This window comes from Hippoglossus hippoglossus, chromosome 5 (assembly GCF_009819705.1).
Source record: "Hippoglossus hippoglossus isolate fHipHip1 chromosome 5, fHipHip1.pri, whole genome shotgun sequence".
In the NCBI taxonomy this organism is placed as follows: domain Eukaryota; kingdom Metazoa; phylum Chordata; class Actinopteri; order Pleuronectiformes; family Pleuronectidae; genus Hippoglossus; species Hippoglossus hippoglossus.
This window is the reverse complement of record NC_047155.1, coordinates 27,617,873-27,639,741: the sequence shown is the minus strand read 5'-3', so window position 1 is coordinate 27,639,741 and position 21,869 is coordinate 27,617,873. Positions and strand designations below refer to the sequence as shown.

Genomic DNA, 21,869 nt, shown 5'->3' with positions numbered 1-21,869 from the left:
ACCCAAACATGATGATAATGAGTTATAATTACTACAGGAACACAACCTGGAGGTTTGACTCTGGCTCTCTGTGATTTAAATCAGTCCACAGCTATGCAGTGATCTCTATCAAGTTTCTCACTAACACTACTTATGGCCGGGTATCATTTCGCATTTAAGTATTGAGGCATTTTACGGTAAGAGTCCTGTGATTATGCGTTATTAAAAAAAAAAGGTTTCTGGTCAGATCATTAAATATCTGATTAAAAAATAAAAGACAAGAATTCATTTCCAGCTGTTGAGACTTGACAGTTTTTAATACTTGGTATCATTGACACATTTCAGGAAGGAAGTTTGCAACCCAGCTCCCAACTACGAAATAGCCTTTGAAACAATCTGAGGTACTGTAGTGAGCAGTCAGGTAATAATAGATACAAGTGTAAAATGCCTTCACCAACACAGTTGTAGAAACTATGCTGTTTATTTGGTTATTAATGAAAGAATTCCCTGTGAACTCTCAACCCTGCATGGTTACAGCTTTGTCTTGTATGTGACTGAATTAATGAAATCATATCAAAGCTGTAGTATTCTTACATCAGAAGTTATTTTCATGTAGAACCACACTGTCTTTTCATTTGTTCTTGTTTAATAAATGTCGTCTCAGAATGAACAGAACAAGGTGGTTTTGTGTTCATTAAACATAAGTGCAGGTTCCGTCTTGTTATGAGGGCAGATCAGAGTGCAGTAGGTATAACTGAGGGCCGTGTTGCAGGTGTCGCAGCAGTGTGTGTGTTCCTCAGCGAGCGGTGGGAGTGCGGAGCTCCCGGCTGATGGATTACTCTGACATCTGCTTCATTCACTCCTCAACAACGTTGCTACAACAACCACACTGTGCCCCCCAAAAATGCTCCCCGTCTCATCGAGAGGCCAGGCGGCCCATTAACAAAATGGTAACCATGCAAAACCCAGATAAAATTTGGATGCTATTTATTTTGTGCAAATGGCAAATGAGAGGCGGGAAAGGAGGGGGGGTCTTCACAATTGCAAGGGGATGATGTCAAGAAGGATTTCAGTCTGAGCAATAGAAAAGGTCTTAACTCCCGGAATAATCGGCAACAAAACATCCCGCGGCCAAACTCTGCCTCAATAGAGTGATGCTTTGAGAAGGCAGCTGGCCAAACAGCCCTGGTCAGAGCAACAGCAAGGCTCTGTCACTGAGAACTCAACAACATTCTGGCAGAGTCTCAGGCAGCACTGGCTTCTTACACTTCAAATCTCTCATGATACGGGTTTAAAGTTATTCTGTCAACATGAAAAACACAGACACATCCACAATAGATGGAGAGTATACATATAAACAAATATATAATAATTCTCTATTATCGATCTTGTGTCTAATCGTCCACTTCACTAACAGTTAGCTGACTTAGCTCCACTTTTTAAGAATAACTCCTCAATAAATGATTTATTAGTGAAACCAGTTGTTGACTAAACAGTGTCATCTTAAAGGGATGGTTCACCTAAAATTGAAGATGTACTCATTATCTACTCAACACTATGCCGATGGAGGGGTGGGTGAAGTGTTTCAGTGCGAACGCGCACCTAGGGCATGCCCTCGGAAAAGTGTGTGTGCGGTTTTCCGGTGTGTCTGTGAGAAGGGGCCTCTGAGGCTAGGAGTTAGAGGCTATCAGAGGACATTTAGGGTAAAAACATGGTGTAAATGACACCGTTTCGAGTTGAATATGAACACCGGGCTTGCGGACACTTGGATGACACCACAGGAGCAGTATGGAGACATGTTAGGTTTTTGTTTTTTAATGTCTGAAGAAGGGGTCCATTCCATTCTATTGGATTCTTTGCAACACTGCTTATCCCTGAGACTCCAAAAGTGTTCTGTGGACTCAAACACTTCACCCACCCCTCCATCGGCATAGTGGTGAGTAGATAATGATTGAATTTTAATTTTTCCGTGAACTATCCCTTTAATGTCCATTTAATAGTGATTAATAGTGGAGCTTATTCTGTATATTACAGTATATGTAGAACAATAACATCAATTATGATTCAATATTATAATGAGAATTTGGCTCCGGTGGTTCCCTTTGAAGTTCAAAACTACTAGTACCCTAACCCTACTAGTACTTTTCATATATCATAGTAATTGTCCTGTTATTACAAAAGTACTGTGTGAAGTACCATTACCCTGTTTCCTTCCTTCATTATTCCTTCATTACCCTCACATATAGCTCAGTAACTACATAGGTACCTGCTTAATTACCACAGTACCTCCTTTGGTACTGCAGTACTAAAGTACAACTTGGGATGCATGGGCACATCTTTCCATCTTTATATGGTTTATAATTAGTTTTTTTTGCTGGGTTTAAATCATAAACTATATAAACATAGACGACATGACGGCTCCCTAACAATGAAGCCAAAGGCTTTTGATTGCCCCCTGGGGGTTGGCTGCAATATATGTCATAAACCCCTCCTCCTCCATGTTAACAGATTGGACATGGTTCTCAAAGTATTTGTTAAATTCACTTTTCACAAAGATGGTCATTTTAGTTAATTCTTGTCACAATGATGTATGACAAGTTTGGTTTTAAAAAGTGATTTGATCATAAGAAAATGGGGTGAAACATTATGATCAACAGCTGAGACCTAGTTGCTATTAGTCAAGTGCATGTATAGTTGGGACTTCTTGCATGTATTAAGAATTAGTTTACACTCAAAATTGCCAAATTGCATTGTACTATCGGGAGAACACTTTAAAATAAGTACATTTTTGCAGAACACTTGCTAACATGTGCTGATGGCTTATTACAGTCAGATACCCATGTTTAGATTTTATTTCTGTATTAATAAAAATAAAATAAAAACAGTATCAATTCAAATTTTCCGAAGATCGAGGTAAGAAATTCAAAAAGCCACTTCAGTCTAACAACTGGTCCCAAAAAACTGCACATGAACAATTGTCACGTTTAGGCTGTCAAATCTTTTTTGGACAATTAAAAGAACTACTCGATCTACCAATTACCTTTTTTCAAGTGCGACTATGCAATAATGCACAGATGATAAATCTCACACTCTTTAACTCTCTATTAAACTCAAAGAACAAAGTGACTCATCCTTCAGCAGCACCCACAGCAGATCATTGAAGCACTAATGATGTGCGTCATGGTGTTTTTCCTATAAATACTAGTGTGTCACTGCCAAGGTCCCTGGTGTTGAATGCCTCTGAGCTGCTGGTGCCAGCCTCCGTCGGTCTGTGGGAAGTGCACCTGTGAACACCTGCACTGAGGTGGTACTCGGAGACCTATGACTGTGCTGCTCGCTGCGTGAGCCGACTGTCATCCCGGCCTCTGTTCCTCGTGCGAGCAGCCTCCCACACCCTCTAAGCTGCGATCCAGAGTCGGCACCTAATTTATGCAACGCCTAATTCTTTAATGCCGAACATTTTGTGCAGTTATATTTCTTTCAGCATGAAGAAAAATTGATGGTTCCTTACAGCAAACAGCGCTGGAAGGCATCAAGCTTGGCTTGTGCAAGCCAGAGTCTTTGTCAGAGCACTGATTATTTAAGACAGGGGCTGCTTAATAACTACAATTATGGCAGTGAGGGCCAATCATGGTCCAAACTGTGCCAACGATGACATCATAGCCAAGGAATGCACCAGACACAAGGTACACATACTCTGGAAAACTAAACGCTGTTATGAAGATTTTAATTGAACAATCCATAAATCAAACATTTCATATCAGGCACTTTAGACACTGTACAATAAATCTGAATTTGGCTGAGAAGTGATTGAATGAATGTGTTATTTGTTGGTTAAAATCGGCCGAGGTTGGAGCATGCCAGATAATGATAAACCTACAGCCCTGAGCTAAACTTCTGCTGTCTGATCGTAAAATGCTTTTGAGTGCTGAAAAGGTCTTACCGGTAAAACAGACGCAATAAAATTGTTTGTGAAGGTGCTTTGCCTGAATTGCATATGCATGGATTAAGGGATTTTAAAAGGTATGTCCATAGATCTTTTAATTTACAGGATGGGCTCAATAGAGCAAAAAAAAAAAAGAATCTCGTTGCCTACCTCCAGTGGTATCCAGCCAAGCACATAGTTTTGTTTTTATTTGATCTGGTTTTGAGATATGTTTCCGTGCGATTTCTGGTTCCACCCAAACACATATGAGGTTAATGGAATGTTGTTGGTACTCGCAAGATTAATAATGACATTCAAGACTGAACTTCTCTGAGAATCAGTTGCTCTAACACAGAACACAATAGGTACTTTGTTTTGTAGAAAGTATTTTCAATCTATTATTGTAAATTCCCTGGTCAAAAACTCTAAAGGGGATCATAAACCAGCAATCACATGCCCATATGTACATTTCAAGTGGTACCACTGCATCACTGTACTAATCACTGTTCATGGTCAGGTTCTTGGTTTGAATCCCAGTTTGGCCAGGAGCTTGCATGTTCTCACCCTATCTGCGCGGGTACTCCAGCTTCCTCCCACAATACAGAAACATTCAGATTGGGGTTAGGCTATTTAGAGACTCTAAATTGGCCGTAGGTGTGAATGTGAGTGTGAATGTTTTTTTTGTCTCCATGTGTCTGCCCTGCGAGACAATGACAATTGGCTCCTGATGGATGGATTGCTTGTCTGCAATTATACTCTTTACAGACTTTCTGTAGTTTTGAACAGAGACATTGGCCTAAATCTTTTTTAATCAATACTTGAGCACAAACATGACTGTACCATGCATGTCACTGGAGTATACTGCTAGAGGACACACCACACAGAGCTACTGAATTCACATCATGTAAACAATAAGCATGGTAACACTCCAGAGCGACAGCTGCGCTACCTCTATGGGAGGCCCCTAAATCAAGCATGTTGTGACAATGGTAAGGGTGTTTTCATCCTCCCAATGCAATTCAATTTTATTTGTATTGCTGCACATTACAACATGCATTATCTCAAGGCACTTTACATAAAAGTCTCTAGAGCCTATAATTATCTTAGAGAACCCCAACAGTTCCCACAATGAGCCAACACTTGCCAGCACAGTGTTGATGAAGTCAAAAATACACTTTGTGTTTAGTCTAGATATAATTTGTTTCTGTTGACTAACCCACCAGTGACTATCAGACAATATTCATCTGTTGGCACACAGTCTGTGAGACTGTGAATGGTAAATCGTCTGTATTTATTTATCACTCTTCTAGTCCTGATGACCACTCAAAACGCTTTACAGTACTGTTTTTCCATTCACCCATTATTTCATTCAGTGCATCTAAGGGCAACACTGTCTATCACTCAACCACTGTCTGTACAGCCCTCAGGGGCAAATTGGGGGTCAGTTCAGTTCTTGCCCAAAGACCCTGAATGGGGTTAGGGTTAGGGTTGCCTACCTCCATTTTGTAGGGTTAGGGTTAGGGTTAATTCAACCCGTCTTTCACAGCGGAGTCGATCTTGAGGTGTAATTACTTTAAGTTCAGAATGGACAACTCTTTCAATGCACATAATGTACAGAGAGCCTAACAATATCTCCTGAACTATATCAGTGAAGGTGTCACAATGTGGACATGATGTGCCTGTGATATTCGTGACAAAAAAAATTCTGTAAAACACTTCATAGAACTCTATATTTAAAGGATTACATGGGTTTTTAATTTTGCAGTCATGCCAACCATCACCTAACTGGGATCAGTGTATGGCGCAGGTAGAGTTCTGCTGCCATCGGCACTGAAGTGTCATGTAGTTGTGCTGTGGTTACACACTAAGACATGAAGCCGTGCTGGAGGTCCCGGTCCCCCTTTGTTTCCGGAGGTGATTGACAGAGCGCTTAGTCCCAGAGAAGCCAAAGGAAATAACATCAAGATGCACTTAATTACACTTTTTTTCTCCTGCAGGCCTTTTTACCACATGTGTGGCGTGTATCTGAAATTATACTCCACGTATGAAAAGGATTAGTAACGATTCTCGAGCTTGTGTTAGCTTGCAGCTCATACCAATTTGTGGAGTATATGGCGGAGTATCACGCTGTTATTAGAGCTTACAATGTGGGGCAAACAAAATTATGAGTTGTCCCTACAAAGGTTTATATCAGACTGTTACACCCTCTGCTCCCTTGACTGTAAAAATGTGTGAAGAATGCAGTAATGACACATGGCGTGCACCGTATGAACCACTGCACTGACAGGACATGGGAGGTATGTCCCTGTGGCCATGCTGACATGAAAAACAAATAAGCAAGCATCAGCTACACAAACGACTTCCTGCTTTACGCCCAGCAAGCTATAATTTTTTCTCCAAATATAAGGATGTAAAAAGTTCTTGAAGCATATTGAGCCATTACACGATGAGAAAACTCTCATGCCTAAAGCAAAGTGTGTCCTGTTTCAGATTAGTGCATGACCAGCTCTGGTTAGTAACAGCAGAGATGGGTCTTTATAGAGAGAGAGAGCAGGAACGCTCTCTCTCTATATAAGATTCCTTTATAGAATTTGCTCATTCTTGATGGTTTCATCACCTCACACCTTTCTCAGTTGATTTAAGCTGAGGAATGTGGCGGATCATCCCGCAGCAGAGAGGGCAGCTGGAGGAACCTGCAAACAGTTGTGACAGTCATGCTAAAATAAGTTTGAGTAATGAACAGCCTGATGATAGACCAACACCACATCAGCATAATATCCAAAACAACCCTCTTCAAATGCTGTGACTGGTGAATGAGAAGCATGTCTATGAACTTTTATTCACAATCCTTATGCACAACTATTGGACTTCATCCATTGTTTATAGTTCTGTTCTCTGTTGCTGATTCTGATTCACTCCTCCAGCACAATGAGTAAGACCAGGTCAACTGTTCGTGTTGGGTCGATGTGCCTATTAAGGATTTATTGTACTGTTGTGGAATGCCAGTACATCAGATAACATGATTATGATGTCATCACATTGTGTTTGCATTCTGCCATGGTATCAGCCTGTCTCAGCCCTTTATCTATTTGTTATTTATATATTGGCTCAAACTGAATTTACGCAAACTGTATTTGGCAGCTGGCAGAGTAAATGTCCGGTTCAACTGATTCAAACATTTGCGTTAAAACATTTAATTTCCCCAGGTGTCTTGAAAGGTTTAGGGGTTCAGTGCATGTGTGAAAGCAGTTCGTCTGTCACAGCTTCCAATTGGGTAACACGCTGCTGCTCCACCTCTCTGACTCACTAAACAGAGTAATAATAATGAAATAATAATACATTTTATTTATACAGCACCTTTCATACATAAAATGCAGCTCAAAGTGCTTTACAATTCAATCAAAGACATGTAATAAGATTGATCAATAAGAACACGATAGCAATAAAACAAAAAAAAACACAATACTAGCAAAAAAAATTGAATAAAGACAATGGTGTTAAAAAAAGGAAAAAGATCAAATTAATAAAAAACAAGATCATAGAAATAGGTGATGGGAGTTTGTTTCGAACCTTTGGTGCGAAAGGTTTGTGGAGCTGCGTCCACAAACCTTTTGTAGTTCATTTTTGGTTAATTTTTCACTTTTGAAATAAAGTACAGAAGGGGTACGCCAATAGAAACGTTTGAAAGAGTAACAGCCAATGGGCATACTTTTAAAAACTACAGTCTTCAGCTCTGTCCACAGAGGCTCTAAGGGGATGAAGTCTGGGCTTTTGTTGGGTCACTCAAGGACAGTAAGAGATTTGTCCTGCAGACACATTAGTGTTTCCCTGGTGTTTATACCTGGTGTTCTCCAGACAAAGTGTTTGGAGTTCTGCCCAAACCTTTTTTTAGAGCAGAGAACAATTTTTCCTCATGCTCTCAAAATCCTTTTTATTGCCCTCAAGCAAACTCCAAGCAAACAGTCATATGCCTTTTACTCAAAGAATTCATCTATCCTCTCTACCATAATGATCTGATTGATGAAGAGCTGTTAAGATTGCCATCCTTCTGGTTCTCCCATCTCTGCTGAGGGTTTCTGAAGCTCTGTTAAAATGACCACTTGGTTCTTGATCAGCTGCCTGTCCAAGGCTCTTGCTTGTTCACTCAGTTTGGCTTGAGGGTCAACTCTAGAAAGGGTGCTGGTACCGAAACACTCAGTTTTAGAAATGGTTTTATATCCTCGCTCTGATCTTCAGTCTACCTCGTCGCAGTTTTATCACTGAGGTTCACAGAGTTTCTTGGACGTCGTGGTTTGTTTTTTGTCCTGACATAAAGTGTGAACTGTGTGTGCTTTTCTAAACTATGTCCTGTAAATTCAGTTTGCCACAGGTGGACTACAGTCCGATTGTAGGCAAATCTCAACAATAATTGAAGGGAACAGGATGCTCCTGACCACAGTCTGAATACTTGACCTTGATGAGTATAGATTAATGGACAAAAATATACATTTGATCTATTTATCATTGGATCTACAACACAATAATGTGAGCAAAAATTTAATTGGTAAGAATATTTTTCTGAAGCTACTGTAGGACATCGCAAATTGTTTAATTCCACAAGGCCTCAGTGGACCTCTTGTCACCTCTCTAAGCTCTTCTCCTGAGAATCCGGAGCAGACAAGACGTCTGAACTTTGTTTTCCTCTCGGAGCTTGGGTGTGCTTACCTGTGCAGGACCTCGCCACATGTTATCTTTACTTCCAGACAGTCACTGGTATGTTTTCATGATTGCATTGCTTCAGTTAGGAAACTATTCTGCTCGCATTCATCGAGCACATATCTTTACGAGCTTCATGAGGAATTACTGAGATAAGACACTCTCATATTGTAAACGTGCATGACTCTGGAGTTTGCACCAAAACTGCATGCTTCAACAACCTCTGTGATAGAGCTCCTAATCACTGTTGAAGGAGCTCAGTTTTTTTGCCCAGATGTTGACTGTAGAAGCAAACTTTACTCTGCATTATAAAAAAAAGGTCTTTTGAGGTTTGGAGGTTCACAGTGAGGTCACTACAATGGCACAGCCCTATAAACTATGGAAACTTGAGGATTAGAATGATAATGATGAATGCAGGGCTTAGTCATTTGTGCTGGCAACATTAGCCCAGGATTGAATTGGTGAGCTCTCTGCTGTGTTGCTTTAAAACAACAAGTTTCAACAAGTGACAAGACATGGATTCTGAAGGGGAAAGAAGAAAAAAAAAATCTCAGCTCTCTTCTGTGCCAGATGTCATGCTTTGGAAGCAGAATCAGCCCAGACTACTAGCTGTCTGGGAAAATTATGCAGATCCTATTCCAGGCACTATGATAGGTAGTAGGTTTATGTGACAAATTAAAAGTCAGCTTGCATGTCAGCTGTCAGGGTAATGATACTGCAAAGAAAACAATAGTGACAACAACATTACTGTACCTGTGGTGACCTTTCATCTGCAGCCTCTGATGTTCAGACAAAGTCTGGCAGAGGTAAAAAGAGAAATAGAGATCAAAACCCCTCTGAAGATCTGTAATGCAATTACACTCAGAAACATCTTTTGCAAGCTGAAAGAGGTTCCCTTGTAGTTTGTATGGGCCTCTGTACAAGAGACCTGCAACCAGTGATGCTAGTGTAGGCCCACTGCTTGTTATTGTTGAAAGAGCAATTACATAAATCTCTTAAGAAGAGTTGGACTCGGAGCCACTCTCACTGTTCAACGCACCAGCTGCTCAGTTTACAAAGGAATTAATGTCAATGTGTAGCACATCCTTCATGTAGTGAGGTGGAAAAGAAAACACTAGGTGTGGAGGTCGCAATGAAATGGAGATGAACTTGAAGGTGCCTTTGGAGTTTTCTTGTAAAACTTGATATTCTTTATTATCCCAACACATTGAGTATCCATCTGTCATTTCCTTCCTCTTAAAACATTTGCAGAGCTTATGTTGGAAAGTCATTTATCCAGCATTGTTAACCTCTATGTTGTCGCACTTTTCTTCTTCTCTGTCCTTGTTGGGGCATTGCAGCATAATTTGACACGTTACTCTCACCTCTAGGTGGGTAATAAACAACTCATGTGTATACATGTGCACGTGTGTTCTTACGAAAAAATGGGGACCCATCTGAAAAGAAATGACTCAATAGTGCTCCAAGATGTCTAAGGGCATTTTCACAACTGAAAGTCTGAACAAAGGTCTGATCCAAATGTAGGGGGGGACACTAGGACCCAGGCACAATTTGGCAAATCAAGGGAGAGCATCTCAGCAGTTAAAAGGTCGATTGAGCACAGGTGTGTGTCAGCATTCATTCCTGCTCTGGTGATCACATGTCCTTGGTAAGACAAACAAACTTTTGTTTTAATCAGAGAAGTGTGATTGTCGGGGTAATGTAGGGGTGCAAATGCACCCTGAGGTATTGGAATTTTAATGTAAATATTGAATGTGTTGAGGTTTTTACTATTTTTAACTATTGTTTCTTTTGTAAAGGGTCATAACGGTCCAGAATTAGTTGCAGTGCAGGTATGAGACTGCATTTTACTTTTAAACTGTGTTAGGCGATTAGACTGAAAATAACATGTGCTGTATTTATTTTACAGGCAAAGTGCTGGTTGCCATTTATTTTATATTTCCTGTATTTTAAGCATATGTTAATCTGCTATTTTGTCTCTGTTAGTGCTACAGCTGTTGTTGGCCCCCAGTCACAGGAGTGGCTGGTGCAGTGGAAGTTCACTTGATGATTTGTGGTTTGCTGTGGCACTGGTATTAGTTTTGGTGTGTTTTCTGTTTGGGAAAAGGGTTTAATGTTTGTATAGTTTGTTACTCACGATGGCATACTTCCAGTGCACCAGCCTGCTGACTGGTGTGCCACACCACTGTAGCAACTTGTTATGGCACTTTAACCCACACTAACTGTTGGCTTTATCATTGAAGTTCACCTGTAATGACATTTAAGACTAAACAGGACTAAAACAAAGTAAATGTTGTTTGATGATCTGGTTAGGTTTGGTTTCACATTGTAATTCAGGGAGCACACTTTGTATGACATACGTACGTTCTGATGGTTATGAAACTGTTCAACTTGCAGCAATTGATCCAACAGTGCAAACTATTAAAGTGTTTCCACACTGCAAATGAACAGACCCATGGCTCAGTTTGATTCGGATCCAGACCTCTGTTAGGTGGACAATTTTTTGGTCGGACTGTGGTCCGAGGCACCTTTCACACCGGTTATGCTGAATAATCTGATATCGGTGTACTTGTCTGGCATTGGACTTAACATTTCTAAACCAGGGCGGACTTTTAAATCTCAGCTGAACAGATAAATCTATTACTCACAATCAATAGTCGGAACTGCACTGAGTTGATGTTGAGTGTTAAATGAAAGTCAGGTGTTGAAATCAGTGACAGAATCACTTCTGAATATTTTTGAAATCCTTCAAATGCACACATTGCTACCGTCTAACCTCACCGCTGCAAACATCACACGTTGTCTACATTTCAATGTGGCTTATGGCAGTGTGTGTACATGTAAATAACACAATGTAGTGAGTCAGAGAAGCTCTGCACCTGGTGACTATAAAAAGTTGAGCAACCACATGTGGGACCTAAGTTCATATTTATCAGAATAAGAAAAATAAAGGCAGAGTCTTCCTCCTGCTCCCTAAGATGTGCGTCCTGCTTTCCCATGGCTGCCTCATGTTGCTTGTTGCTGTCCCCCCTCAGTCATTGTTTAGACAGCTTGAGGCCTCCTCCAGAAGGGAAAGTTGATATTTATGTTGAGGCTTTCAGGCTGACCATAGGCAGGAGGACTCTTTGTCAGGACACAGGCAGCCTGCCACTGATGCATACTTTTCTTCATAGCAAACGGACAGGCTCATCCAGTGGCCCTCACATTTAACAGGTGAGGCCTTTTGTATCCCTAGGAGCACTGGCAGGTTGCATCAGCGCACACTCCACCAACACATATTTTCCATGGAGCTCCTTTGGATGCTCCTCCTTTTTTCCTATTGATCTGGATGGAAGTTCCATCTGGAGTTTAGCCCTCAGAGTTATAGCTAACGGCAGGAGCGGACCTCTGCTGCCGCCTGATTGGCTGAGAGACTAGTTCAGCGTGAGGTCAGAGGTGTCTGTTGGTGTCATCCTCTGCTCAGAAAAACACAGCTGGCCAGACCAGTGATGTCAGAGAGGATGATAATTAAATAACTGATGCTGATTGACATGGGGCTTATATAAGGACAGTGAGTGAGCATGAAGAGCTACATGAGAGAGTATCTCTCATTAACTGTTAACTTAACTGTTGGCCCTGATCAGTCAAAGGTCAAGGTCAACAATAATACACTCAGTAAGACTTGTATTCTAAGATATCTTCACAAATAGAAACACATATTTGTGAACTTCTCATCTTATTGGCTTCACACTTGGCATGTTAGAGGCACAGGGAAGTGCAGTGTGAAATCTTGAACCAGTGATATGTTCAATATTAATAAACATTGAATAATCAGGCGACCGGTGCTCCTTTAGCAGTCAGTGGGGGCGGGGCCTTCATTCTGCGGACTGAGTAAAACATTTCTTCTTCTACATCCTCACATAAATTTCAGCAACTGCAGGTCTAAATCACCACCAGCTCATTATCATACACTCATTCCTTTTTCTTCACCATATCGGACTGACAGAGATTCAAACAAGCAATTTGTTTCCATAGTAAATCACATTTGTTATGTTGCATCAATGCTTTATATCCAGCTGAAACCTCTGAAACTGCTGACATGTAATGTATGAAAAGACTGTAGTTAAGTAAACCTTGTATATAAAACACATGTAAATACTAATAAAGCAAATTCTGTTTCATTTGTATGAAGAATATTGACAATGTCATCTTTATTGCAGATAAACCAGGTAGGATGAACATGAAGTTTCCTTTCAGGGTTTCACACTCAACTCTGCACCATGGAATTTTAATAAAAACTCTGCACACAACATCCAGCACTCAAAGTGTCAGTATATTGTAGAACTGTTTGAGGAGGACTCGCTAAAAGCAAAGGATCATTCTGAAGTAGCTCCCGAGCATTAACACAGGTCAAGAGAACATTTCATTACAAACAGGCAGGTTTAAAAATGGCACTACACTAGTTAAAACAATGAGGCTGCCAAACCAAACATGACCTTAGAAATGCTAAAACTACTACTTTCACATCGCACCTTGTCATTTGCTCTATTATTTTTGATAAAAGGTTTACACAAGCATTTATTTATAGATATAGTCAGTTTAAAAGTTTAGTACAAAACTTAAATATCATCTCAGAATACTAAATTGCATTTTATAAATTCAATATGGACATCTATCTCCAGAAACAGTGTCCTGACTGGATTATCCATCTCACGCTGGATAGATTACGAACTTCACCACAAACAGCTTTCACAGAAAAGAAAAGAGCTGCTCTGATCACAGTATGGGTCTCATTCCTATTTGTGGGACCAGATACCTCCAGCGGTAAATGAGAACATATCTCCTGATGTGAATTGTTTGGTGCAGTACATTACAATACTCCTGCAGACAAGGCCATCTAATCAAAGGTTGTATAATAAGTTGTCCCATAAACACACTTCAATGCCTTTGTGAGATTAGACACACTGTGGACTACAAAACAAACTGTACACCTGCAAGAATGTTATCCCCGGTGGGCACCTGACTTGAAAGAGAAAGTCTGATCAAATCCAGCCATTTACAAACTCATCCTTAATTCCTGGGCCACATGATAGGCTGACCTAACAGAGACACAATGGCCAGTCCTCCCTCTGGAATACTGTAGCGCTGCTCTGGAATGCTCGGTCGGTTCCTGGAGGCCATTCCCCATTCAGCAAACAATCACTGCCAGGTAATAAAAGGAGCATTTGTGTTTTATGTCAGCAGTGTGTGCGAGGCTTAAAAGCAGAGAGATGGTGTGGCAAGATTGCATTCGCTTCTTTCTCCCAGAGGGGAAAGCTATACTATTATTACCAGTGGCCACTGACACAACTACAGTACTTCACTGAAACAAAATGTGGCAAGGGCACTGTCAGATGATACTTGTGCGATCACAACCACAGTAAATTGCCGTTCCTGAGGTCCAGTGACTCTCTGGTTACAGGTGGAGGTACAACAAAGGATTGTCCCCAGTCGAAATCCTTCCTGGGTCTTAACAGCAACAATTACACAGAAAACTAGACAGAGAAATAGACATAATTCAGCCATTAAATCTTATTTGACAGCCAACTGTCTCTTTCGGAACTACAGAAGTCCAATTGATCCAAGAATTTATACAATGACCCCAGTAGCAGCGCACACACTTTTCGAAAGAAATGTGGTATGAAGAACAGGCTACTCCTCGTTTGAACCACCATCACAGGCAGCCAGTTCAGAGACAGCCAGGGCTGAACCCTGTCTAAGGAGCGTAGTGGTCCCGAGCTGCTCGAACCACTGGTGTCTGTCTCAGCCAGTGGTTCAAACAGTGTGTGCGAGACAGACAAGTGGCAGGAGAGGATTTTGGGTGGTCTCTGAATGTTAGACAACGTGCTGGTTTAGTTTAGTTTCAACATTGATCTGAATTTGAGTAGAGCTTTCCAGATTCACACTCACAAGTGGTTGCTGCTGGTGGGGGGGACACCCACCTTTGATTAGAGGGTGATAACTTTTTCACACACACACACACACGTGTGTATATACATATATATATATATATATATATATGTGTGTGTGTGTGTGTGTGTGTGTGTGAAAATTTTACAGATACACACACACACACACGTGTGTATATATATATATATATATATATGTGTGTGTGTGTGTGTGTGTGTATCTGTAAAATTAAAGATTAACCCTAACCCTTTTGATAGAATTTAGGCAGACTGTTGAGACTTGGTGGAGGTATGCACCATTCTTCTTGCTGTTGTTTGTCCATTGCCCTTTCCATAAATCATCAGACTTTGTGTGCTTAGGTTTTCTTTCTTGATATCGTTGGAGTTTTTGCTGTAATTTTTCTTTCTAGCCATGGTGACCATTGCTGTTTATGCTTATGCTTACTGCTGTTGTTAAGGCGTCTCAATGGATTTCTTGTGAAACAGGTGACACTTGCTTCTCTGATTTATTATTCACTTATTATTTTGTCTCATCTGCCTGTGGTGTAACCGTGAGGTGAAACCTTATTAAAGCCATTCATCATTTCACCCAGTGCAGCCTGTCACAGCGAGGTGGTAGCTGGAGGACAGCACCAACGCAGATGTGGTTTGGAACAATCAGCACTTGTTGATATTTCCTTTTATTCCGCCGTGATTCGGATGTTAATCATTCATTCTGCTGACTTCTCTCCATGAGCTGCTCTCGTGTGTGACCTTTCCCTCCTCAAACCAATGTTTCCACTGCTTAGGAAGTACTGTATATTTGAATGTGTTGAAATGTACACAACCTAATGAAACTCTTGAGCTGCTCTGTAGATCTTTTGGGATTTAAGCTTCTTGAGGAAGAACTCTTCATCTCAGAGATCACAGGGAAGGCACATAATTTATACATATATACTGTATATATATACACATACTGTAGCTTTATTAGTCCACTGCATCACAATTTACTACTGAGCCTCCACATCTGCTAATGCCCTCATCATTCGGTCAGTCTGCATTGTGTGTTTGGCAGATCAATGGTCAAATGGTCATTGTGTTTATAACACACTCCTGATTTTCTTTACAGTTAAGTCTGACAAAGCTGTTCTGAGGCTCATACACTGTTATCAGTGGAACAAGCACATGCAGTGATGTATAGGCTGCACCCAAATCAGGATGTAGAGGTGTAGAGCGTCAGAAATTCCTCTGACACTGTTGAAAATGGGAAAATGGTCTTGAAACATCTCTACAAAGGTGGAGATTATTTACAGAATTGTGTTGAAATGTGCAACAAAATGTTATTTTACTATTTCTATTCAAGAGCGTGGTCTTCTGGTTTGAGAGCAGATTTTTTTATGTTTTCCCTCAATACCCCGTGCTTCCACTCAAATATAGATTTCCTGTGATCTAGCTTCAGCTTTTCTCCTTGGGGAGATACACATTGAAGATCCACATAATGCACCTCAACTCGGTCTGGATCTCTGGCATTCTATTGGTTGGGTAATTTTTACCAACTTGTTGCAAAAAAATATAATCCAAGCCCAGAAGAAGAAAGGGGAAAACCGAGAGCAGACTTTTAATGTGCTCACAGAATCAAAGGTGAGCGTGAGGAAGAGAGTTGAAGCTGCAGGCAGGAAATCTAAACTCAAACATTTGAGTGTAAGCGCAGGGTTTTACAAATTCTGAACATGAAATCAATAAGTCCTTTTCTCAAACTGAAAGACCACATTCAAATCTTAATCAAACATCTTTACATCATGTAACCCGGTTATTTCACATACAGCATTCCAAAGGGAGGACTGTCCGGTTATTTAGGTTGTAAAAGTTTTATATGAATGAATGTATGCAAATGTCGACCACTGGATTGTTGAAGTTAATCCTCTGAGCTCCAACGCAATGTTTAACACTGACAATGAGTCTTCCTAATGGGGCTATCAGGAGCAATCGCATGGCTGTGGAGATGCTAAACAGCCTGCTGTGTTGGGTTAGGCCCCCAAAAAGCAGAGCGCGCCTTGAAAGAGGCAATATTTTTCAAATTGTCTGGCTGGTGAGCAATGATAGAGCTGCCTGTCACATTTTTCTCCTTGACTACAGGGGTTCCCTTTCAGAGGAGCTCACAGGCCCTCCGATGTGACACACAAGCACCCTTCCGGCCTTGTTTGCATTCAAATGTGATAAAACTAAGAGGTGACTTTCCCCCACAGCTGGGCCGAAAGCGGATTAGGTCAAAGTGACAGGCTTCTTGGAGATCCTGCCTCGTCGGCTCGTCACACTAAGGAAGAAAAGAGGCCTCACTAAGCTCGGCTTTGGAAGCCAATTGAGAGGCTTTGCTATCCCTTTCACACTTCCAGTGTTCCCAGTGGCAGCTCGCCAGCCATGGTGAGCGGCTCACAGACAAGGTTAGTCATTCAGTACAATCTGCTCCCAGTGCCAGGGTGCAAACCCTCCACAGCCCCGCGATTTGACCGCACTGAATCAAGGTTTGATTTTTAGAAAAGATATTGCCAATGCGATTGCTATTTCTTTCTATGTCCGACTAGTTGCCACAGTCAAAATATGTTGCTTAATCAGCAAGACCTCATAGGTTTCTGTTGTTTCCATATGTTCCAAAAACTCTATGAGCAACATCATATAGATGAGCTGCTGTTTTATTGTATTGCACTGTTTATGTTTGCCAATGTAAAACTTTTCAAGGTGTCAAATATAATACTAAAGTCAGGGCAGAATACTGCAGAATACTGCACTTGATTCTGATGCAGTCTCAAATATCTCAAACGCAGCTGAATACATTTCAGTAGAAGTGTGACTCTCTGCTGCTCTGTATGTGTTTGGTCCTAACTTTTCAAGTGTGAGGAGGGTTGGAGCTCTTCTATCAACAAAACTCTTTCTAAAGAGATTCACATATTTCCTGCTCTGCTATTAATTTCATCAGATCTTTACCAAGTTTAGAACATGGTTTATTTTCATAGATATGTGTTATGTTTTAACTCCCTCAGCATTGTTCTATTACCTGTCGCCAAATAAAGTTTTATGGAAATTTGATTTGGCTTCTTTGCAGCCAACTTTATATGGCACACACATTGTCATTATATATATGTATTGATATATATATATATATATTGATACAAACATAGAAACACACACACTCTCCACAGTTGCTAATAGTTACTCATTGTGGAATCTATTGCATTTACATTTTCTAACAAATCTTTTCCTATGTTATGTTGTTTTCTCAATTAGGGAGACATGTGATAATAAGACCGATTGCCACGCAGTGAGTAAGCATTTGTTTTCTAATAGACCGGACTCTATGGCTGTTGGTCCCAGATTAGAAGCAGTTGACTGTCCCTAAAGCAGAGTTTGTTTAAAGCTTAGCTCTCTGTTGACATTGGCTTAATCCACTGCAACACACAGGATGCTTCAATTTGAAAACAAGCAAACACAGTTCAATTTACATGCTATGGTCAGAAGTTCACATCACCACATGAACATCATTATTTTGTGTATTTGTTTTGTAACCATGTAAAATTCTATACAAATATTTACCTGAAGCCTGTAATAATGTTCTGACTGCAAATATTGAACAGAACTATGATTTTAATAAGAACTTCTGGGTACAATGAATATATTGATCTGTGTGGCAGAACAATACCAAACTTAAGTGACTTAAATGATCATGTCTCTATGATGCCAGTATATGTTAATGCTACAAGCTCCTCAGCACTGAAGAGCTCAGGAGCTGCAGCACCACCTGCAGGCTCATGCTATCTGACAACATATGTATGGACTGATGTGTGGTTTATAATAACAACTTTCATTTGTTATGTCAGTGGATGATGGGTATGAAATGTGTGATATGCTCATTGATCCTATTTTATTTTAATTGATCTCACAAACCATGGAGACAAGTGAAGAGGATACAGCAGTGACAAGACAAGAGCTCTTCAAAAGGCTGATTTGTCAATCAACGGATCAATGATGGGAGAATTTCTATTTAAGTTCATAAACCAAATTCAAATTCTCACCACTTTATATGTCGTTGATGTTGTTCTGTGTGTAGAGTTGTTTAATGACAACATCAAGCCAAGTGAAAAGTGTAATCTTCACTTCAATCTCACATTAATTATGATGGTGTCTGTTTTATAAGGCTTCAAAAGGCTAATTAAACATTATTTAGTGCTGCTATTCAGGTGACATTAAATCTTAAGGGACAATCACACTGAGTTAACTCTCCATAGGGCCTGATACTATTACCTGATATAATAACTTAAATAAATAAATAAAACATTGGACCATGACTGAAGGAAACACTATTCTCCATTAACCTTTGAGACTGGAGGAGTTGGGCCTGTGTTTATTTGGGGCAGATGATGACGTGTGTGTGTGTGTGTGTGTGTGTGTGTGTGTGTGTGTGTGTGTGTGTGTGTGTGTGTGTGTGTGTGTGTGTGTGTGTGTGTGTGTGTGTGTGTGTGTGTGTGTGTGTGTGTGTGTGTGTGTGTGTGTGTGTGTGTGTGTGTGTGTCTGTGTGTGTGTAGGGCTATGCAAACAAGAGCTCTTCAGTTTCCTCTTTCTTCTTTGTTAAGTACATTGAGGAGGAGCATTTTGTCATTCAGACCGAAATACTTGGCAACTTTCGAAAATGTTTGTGAGTGAGTCATAAACCTTTATCCTCTGTGAACAGTGTGTAAAGGTCTTGAGTATTATCATGAGCGAAAGAAGAGAGAAAACCTTGATAGGTGATTAAATAAAACACAGATGATAGGTTTCAATCAATGTGTGGTTAACAAGACATAAGTTAATAAGTTAATAGATGATCAAATCGTAGAGTCAAGGTTTGCATGTTCATTGTGTGTCTTTCAGCTTGGAGTTGTAGGTTATGAATTTATTAAACGTTAAACACCTGCTATAACATCAAACCTGCCAAATGTGTCGAAGTCAAAGCATTGTGATCACCACCTGCTGGCTGCCTGCAGTATCTTTCATAAATTCCACCTCCACCATGTTAATTGATGGGACATTGGACCAAACTAATGAGAAATACCACACTCCTGTTGTATGCCCCCAGCAACCAGTGCAGATTTCTGATCAAAGAAATTCCTTCAAGGTGGTCTTGAGATATTATGTTCACGGTGCCCTTGACCTTTGAACACCAAAATTCAATCAATAAATATGCGAGTTCAAGTAAACATTTGTGCCAAATGTTAAAGAATTCCCTTGAGGTGTTCCTGAGATATCACATTCAAAAGGCAAAGCATGTGTTTTGAGAGGTCACAGTGACCTTTGACCACCAAAGAGGAGCCATTTTCAACACTAAACACCAAGTGGTCGACTTCCAGATTTGGTGACTTTTATGTTGCAATTCATCAAACAAGTTCATTCTGTGATTTAAGAAACCGTATAAGTGAATATTAGCACATATTAAAACCTATTAAAGTGAAGTTTTTGCCATTTGCACACAGCAAATATTAAGTCAATATAAAAACAAGGAACGTTCTGAGAGATCAAGGTCACAGTTCACATCTGCACCTGGAGGAATTAATGACATAAATGATGTGAATTATAGGGCAAGAGTTGTATCTATTCTATCATCACCTGCATATTGCTGCGCCTTGAAGCTAAAATGTTGTCTTTATTATTGCATGTGCTGAGAGAAGGAAGCTCGCAGGTGAACGCTGTTTAAAAGGGGTGACGCACCAAATAAAGAGCTTCACATCATCCCATCCACAACAATGAGGTGTTACTCCACACCTGCTGTTCAAAGAGCAGTTAAAAGACGACATGTTTGTGGTGAGTGTCACAGTTTAAAACCAATGTTTGCCCTTCATCTGAAATCTATTAAGTTAATGATGTCTTCTTGTTCTCTGATGACTCAGAGAGCCGAACTGTCCCGCCTGGGTGTGATGCTAAACCACAGCAAACTGAGACGGACTTGGAGCACAGGTCCTGCCAGGGGGCTGATGAAAGAACTGTCACTTTCCTAAAGCTTCTGGAAGAACAGTGGCTGAGAGATAAGTGATGACAAAGACAATGAGATAAACAGTTATCACATCAGAGCTGCGTTACACTTCATGCAGACAGCAGACGAGATAAAGGCCCAGAGCTGATCTCAATCATCAGGCATTTAGAGGCAGGTGGAGGTTCTCTGTGAAAACAGATACTTTCACGAAGATGTAGAAGGGTGATAATTCATAAGAGTGGTGAACACCAAGCAGTGGTTCACCACAAATTAACAACACAACAGATACAGCTGGGTTTGAGCTGGGAATCTGGGAGACTGACTCTGTTGTATGTTGCAGGATGAAAGAAGTTTACATCCAGAGGCAATACCTGTACTGGATGGTTGATTATAGCTTATATTACAGCCAAAACAAGGATTGAGTGTAGATAGTGGTGGAGGAAATACTTTTACTTTTACTTTTACTTTTACTCAAAATACAAAACCAATAGACAAAAATGTATTCAAAGTATGAAAAGTAAAGGTACTTGCAGAGAGTAGCCTATTCCCTCATGCAACGATATACAACACCATAAACGGTATTTACTGTGTTTTTTGTTTAATACAAGGATTTTTCAGACTTATATATCCGTATTAAATACAATGAGCTATATCTAATGTCTGAGTCTCGGCCTCTTCTGAATCAATTTCAGATATTTGATTACAAGTGATGCTGCTGCTGCTGCAGGAGGCGGGGTCTAATGTGCCCGCTCTGATTGGATCAGTGGACCAATTCCCTTGTTGTTGATAACTTTTTTAAAATGTTTAAAAAACAATGTGAACATGTAATGCATTGTAAAAATGTAGTGGAGTAGAAAGTACAGATCACTGATATATGTAGTGGTGTAAGAGGGAAAAGTACCCGGAAATAAATCAACTTTAGTGTACTTTAATTACAGTAACAAAGTAAACTTCATCACATCCCACCACTGGACAGACATAATTCTGCTACATGAATTCAAGACATGGTGGTGCAGTGGTTAGCACTGTCTCCATATTCTCCTGGGATGAGGATTTTCTCTGCATGCCACTGACAACATATGCACCAAAACTGAAGCAGTAATGATATACTTCCTAAAGAAGGTAAATTAAATGAAGACTAATTTGTCTTTGATACATTGGGTATTTTATTGAGTTTGATTAAGGCAAATATAGTATGTAGAATTTAGTTGAGACCGATTGGTTGAGATTGATTAATTGAGGCTGCACTTACAAAGCACTTGACCTTAAAGTTGTGGTTTATGTTTTGTTTGGTGTCCTCTAACCATGAAGATGATTATTTCTAAACCCTAACCAGGTAAATACATTTCAATAAACTTTACTATAC

General features: G+C 40.2%; 2 long non-coding RNA genes across 2 annotated transcripts; both read left to right on the top strand.

The window, feature by feature from the left end:
* Positions 1–281: 281 nt before the first annotated feature.
* On the top strand, positions 282–16,358 carry LOC117761743. Its single transcript, XR_004613879.1, has 3 exons — positions 282–385; positions 10,181–10,187; positions 16,345–16,358. It is a non-coding gene; the product is annotated as an uncharacterized LOC117761743 (long non-coding RNA).
* Positions 16,359–16,763: 405 nt separating this feature from the next.
* Positions 16,764–21,485, top strand: LOC117761744. The gene is made up of 3 exons (XR_004613880.1): positions 16,764–16,946; positions 20,202–20,334; positions 20,421–21,485. It is a non-coding gene; the product is annotated as an uncharacterized LOC117761744 (long non-coding RNA).
* The last annotated feature ends 384 nt before the right edge of the window (positions 21,486–21,869 follow it).